Genomic DNA, 6,000 nt, shown 5'->3' on the forward strand with positions numbered 1-6,000 from the left:
TGGCAGGTTTCCAGAAAGCTTTTATGTTGAAAACTAATGAAAATAAGAATTTTTATCTTAAAAGTTAATTTTAGTTGACGTTGGTCAAAATTTTTGGTAAACGGGCTTGTATCCGTATTTTGATGGTCTCGGTTGGTCCGTATCGAATTATGGGACCTGGGCGTATGCCCGGAATCGAATTCAGAGGTCCCTAGCTCAAGATATGAATTTGTGATGAAAAATTAAAAGTCTGAAAATTAATTATTTTTAAGAATTGATTGATGTTTGGCATTGTTAGTACCGGGTCCGTATTTTGGTTTCGGAGCCCGTTACATGTTAATTATGATATTTAAGACCTTCTTCTCGAACGCGAAGGACTGGTCGCGAACGCGAAGCGTTGGGGGTTGTACCCTTCGCGAACGTGATCTGTCTCACGCAAACGCGATAGTTTATGGGACCTGGGGCAGGGGGTCATGTTCTTCTACGCAAACGCGTCCACTGGGTCGCGAACGCGAAGGCCTTAGGCCGCTGTGCATCGCGATCGCGACAGGCCTCTCGCGAACGCGATGAAGCCCTGTCCAGTGACTTAAAACAGACTCCAAACACGGGTTTAAGCGATTTCTTCAATACTTTTCAAGAACCAAACGGGTAGAGGCATTTTCAAGAGTCTTTTTCTTCCCCAAAATGTTGGTAAGTGATTCTAAACCATTTTCTTTCAATTACCCATTACATTTCTTGAATTATCAACCTAAAATCTAGAGTTTCATGATAGAATTAGGGGTTAGGGTAGAAACTAGGGATTTCAAAAATTTGAGGATTTAGACCCCAATTTAAGGTCGGATTCCAAACTAATTCCATATTCGGGCTCGGGGGTGAATGAGTAAAAGGATTTTGGTCCGAACCTCGGGTTTTGAGCAAGCGGGCCCGGGGGCGATTTTTTGACTTTTTGGAGGAAATTGTGGAAAATTTAATTTATGCAATATAATTGATCTCTTTAGCAATATTTGATATTATTGAGTTATTTTTGAATAGATACGAGTAGTTTGGAGGTGAATTCAAAAGGAAAAGCTGTGATTGAGAATTAAGTGGCCTTCAGAGCGAGGTAAGTATTGTGTCTAACCCTGACTTGAGGGAATTAGGAACCTTAGATTACTTGCTAAGTGAAATTCATGTGAGCGGCGTATATGTGAGGTGACGAGTACTTATGCGCCTCCAATTTACCTATTTTCCATGTTTCTCTGTTTTTCTTATATTGTCTCATTCCTATGCCAAATTACTACGTGTTATACTAGTGTTGTTCAATTTATCGTTCTTATCATGTTTACAGATTTTCTGGTAATATTTGAGTTTTTATTTCAAAGTTGAGATTGATATTATGGAACCAAATGTTTAAGTAAGGTTCGTACTTGTTATTCTATCTCCCTGTTATTATTTATGCATTGCATTATGGTAAGGAAAAGTGTTAATGCACGAAAGGTGATGTCGTGTCATATTGTGAGTGTTAATGCACGAAGGGTGATGCCGTGCCATATTGTGAGTGTTAATGCACGAAGGGTGATGCCGTGCTATATTGTGAGTGTTAATGCACGAAGGGTGATGCCGTGCCATATTGTGAGTGTTAATGCACGAAGGGTGATGCCGTGCCATGATATGAGAGTTAATGCACGAAGGGTGATGCCGTGCCGTTTCTATTAATTTTATGGTGAGATTGAGAGTAAAAGCACGAAGGGTGATGCCGTGCATTTTTCCTTACTGTATTCACTATTCCTGTTGATTCATGATATATTGATTGCTCCGGTGATCATTCTGTTGTAGTTCTTTATCTTGTATTCCCCTCAGTATGTTTCCCTCCCGACATTTCCTTTTTAGTTCTTCATTTCTGTTATTTGCATATATACTGTTAAATTGTACAGGTTGATTTGTAGGTGCCTTGCCTTAGCCTCATCACTACTTCGTCGAGGTTAGGCTCGACACTTACCAGTACATGGGGTCGGTTGTACTGATACTGCACTCTGCACTTTCTGTGCAGATTTTGATACCGGCTCAGGTTGATCGAGATTTTGCTATTGGTCCGTTGTCCGGAGACTCAAGGTAGATCTATCGGCGTTCATGAACCTTTAAGTCCCCGTCTATCTTTTCTGTTCTACTGTTTCTTTCATTCACACAGTTGTATTTCTTTCTCACTGTTACTTGTAGCAAATTCTAGAATGCTCTTGAATTGTGACTCCAAATCCGAGTGGTAGTAATTAACACAGTTTTATGATATTCCAGACATATTATATTTTATCTTAGTTAATTATTGTTATTTACTGAATGGAAATAAGGAATTGGTTTAATAATTTTTTAACATTGGCTTGCCTGGCAAGTGAAATGTTAGGCGCCATCACGGTCCCGTCGGTGGGAAATTTTGGGTCGTGACAGTATGACTTTTGAGTAAATGACCGCAAAATCGGAATTTGTTGGTTTCAATAGTTCGTATGGTAATTTTGGACTTGGCTGTATATTCGAATTTAAATTTGGATGTTCCTAGAAGGTTTTGGCTCTATTTTTCAAAAGTTGACAATTTGAAGAATTTGAGAGTTCATAAATTTGTCCGAAAGTTGATTTTAGTGTTACTAGACTCGGATTGTGGTTTTGAGACACTGGAAAGGTTTCTTTAGTTTGTTGAAACTTGTGTGCAAAGTTTGTTTATGATCCAGAATGTCTAAATATGATTCGGACGCGTTCGTCGATGTTGGAATGTTTGAAAATTAAGAGAAATAATTTTGATCTTTGATTTGTGTTTTTTATGTTGATTGCGGTGTTTTGAGCCTTTAGATAAGTTTGGATATTATATTGGACTTTTTGGTTTGATTGGACAGGGTTCCTAGGGGCTCGGGTATGATCCCGTATGGTTTTGGATCATTTTTATGTGTTTTGGAGCAGCTGAGTTGCTGGTGTGTTGCAGTGCATCGCGATCACGGAGTAAGGCTCGCGATCACGGAGAAAGAATCTTGCCCAGCTGGTATTTGTGCATCGTGTTTGTGGTTCAGGGGTCATGTTCGCGATGTGTATTTGGGAGCTGGAGCTGTGTTCTTCGCGTTCGTGCAATTGTGGTAAGCTTGGTCAATGAGTTCACGTACCGGAGATTGCTTTTGCATAGAGTCGGCAGCAGCTGGGGGGCTCGTTAGCTTTTGCATTAGCAAAGGGGAGCTTGCATTCGCGATGTGTTGGCTTGTTTACTTTCGCAATCGTGGGGCTCAGACGCGATCACGCTGACTATTTTCTTTGGCAGCAGCATTTGTGTTTTGCGAACGTGAGGCTTGTGCTGCATTCACGAAGGGTAATTTTAGGCAGCATACTTAAGTTGCTATTTTCGATACTTTTGCTCATTCTCTCATATTTTGAGCCCTATCCTTGGAGAGGGGCAATTTCTCATAGAGGTTTTCATACAAGGCAAGAGGGTAAGTAATTTTTACCTATTTATGATTATATTTCAAGAATTTATATGGATTTCTACACCTAAAAGATGGGATTTTAAAAGGAAATTTGGGGGTTTTGCCTACACTTTAATAGAGTGTATTTTGGGGTTTTGACCATCAATTTGGACCCGAATATGGAAACTAATTATATATTTGGACTCAGCAGGTTATGGGTCATCGGATTTTGGTATTAGTTTTAGATTCCGGACACGTATGCCCCGATTGACTTTTGTTGGCCTTTTGGGAATTCATCAAAGGTTGAAGCTTGGAATCGCTTCCTATAGCATTGTTTGACTTTCTTGGATGATGTTTGGCTTGGGTTTGCGTAATTGGAGGGCTAGGGCAAGGTTTTGACATGATTTTTGATTGAAGCTAGCTCGGGAAGAGGTAAGTCTCTTGGCTAACCTTGTTAAGAGGGAAACCCCTAGGATTTTACTTGACTGCTATGTGTTTAAGGTATTGGGGTGGTGTATATGTGAGGTGGCGAACGTATATACACGTACCAAGTTTATATCATGTCCGAGATAGAATTGAGATACTTTATTCCTTATTTTGTTTATGTACTCAACTTGATTCATGATTTATTTGGCTTATATGTCTATGCTCGCTCTCTTATTCATGCTAGAGATCATGCCTAGGTTTTTGATTACTTATGAAGGCATGGAAGCTTATTCTTGATATGTTGAATTGCTTGAATCATCCGTAGACATATAGAAATTCCATGAGCACATATTCGCATGATTATTATTAAATCTTTGTACATATTTTATCTATTAATACTTGGGCATATGCATATGTAATATATTTGGGTACTTGATTTGGACTGATTGTGACACGAAAGTCAAGGGTCGTGCAGCTGAAATACAGTTATGGCACAACATGATGATCAGATATTTGATTATAAGTGAGCTATTAAGCTCCTTTTTTGGTTTGGATTTCGTATTGTCCCTCCCAGTCAGGGGATTACCTATGTTACTTTGGGCTCTATGAGCGTGGTCGATACATCAATTGTGTATTGGGTCGATGCATTGATTTTGTATCGGGTCTCAATAATACATGGATTTTGTATTGGGTCACATTGATACATGGATTTTGTATCGGGGTATATGGATCTTATACTAGTCATGTTAAAATATAGAGTCTTGAGCATGCATATACATCCTTTATCCATTTAGAAGAATTTATTAAATGTTAACTGTTGCATGCCACCTATTTATGCTAGTTAGGAGCCTCGACTCCGTTGATTGAAGCATGACATCTTTAAATATCATATCTGAGCAACATTATGATTATCTCTTGAATTGGAAAAGCATACATTATATCTTTCGATTGTTTGACATCTTTGATACATGTTGTTCATGAAGATATTTACTAATTCAGTTCCAGGCTCTATTGTTTATATATGTGTTGTAAGTATCTTGATGCCTATAGCCTCACCACTACTTCTTCAAGGTTAGTCTTGATACTTACTGGGTACCAACTATGGTGTACTCATACTACGCTTATGTACATCTTTTTGTACAGATCCTCAGGTGGGTTCTAGTGGAGCCTCTTGTTGAGCCTAGGCAATTGCTCAGAGACTTAGGGCGAGATGCACCTCATAGATTCGTTTCGCAGTGCCTGAGTCCCTGTCCTTATTTATTTCTTGTCTATTTTTGTTCTCATAGGCAATTTTGATTATGTATCTTGTACTTATTTAGTTGTTGCTTGTGTACTTGTGTCACCTAGTTCTTGGGGGTTGTATCGTCTTTTGTCTTGTTCGGACCATGTTAGGCTTGTATCAAATATTATACTGTTTTGATATTATTCATGTCTTTATTTATGATATGACTTTGTTATTTAAAGGAATCTGGATTATATTCTGTTGATTATGAGTTGGCTTACTTAGCAAATATAGCTAGATGCCATCACAGCCTGAGGTGGATCTTTTGATCGTGGCAAGTTGGTATCAGAGCTCTAGGTTCTAAGGGTCTCATGAGTCATCAGTAGGACTAATAGAGTCTTGTGGATCGGTACAGAGACATTTGTACTTATCTCCGAGAGGCTACAGGTTGTTAGAAAATTTCCCTTTCTTGATTCCTTATCATGTAACTTAATTTGGGCTTGAAGCCTATATCTTCAGTTCCCTCCTACTTGTTCATACGTAATGTTAAGCACTAAATATTATTTGAGATACGGTGATTTTTGATGATGTTGCACCTGTGGTATTGAATATGTTTTCCTGTGTTGAAGGCTGACTGGTATCGTCACTTTGTGGAGGGGTTTTCATCTGTAGCCGCCCCAGTGTTAGTATTGTCCATGGGTTCGGGACCTTACAAAACATATTGTGATAGTTCATGTGTTGGTTTCAGTGCGATGTTAGCGCAGAGTGGTAGGGTGATTGCTTACGTGTTGCAGTAGTTAAAGCCCTATGAGGAGAACTATCTGGTTCATGATTTGGAATTTGAAATTTGTTCCAGCTGAGGAGAAGCATTTGGGTTATGAAAGTTCCGGCCTTGGTTTATATATTTGTGAGATTGGTCATCTCTAAGCATATGGGAGTTCTTTCTTGTGTGGTTGC

The sequence above is a fragment of the Nicotiana tabacum genome, chromosome 15, assembly GCF_000715075.1.
Source record: "Nicotiana tabacum cultivar K326 chromosome 15, ASM71507v2, whole genome shotgun sequence".
Taxonomy (NCBI): Eukaryota; Viridiplantae; Streptophyta; class Magnoliopsida; order Solanales; family Solanaceae; genus Nicotiana; species Nicotiana tabacum.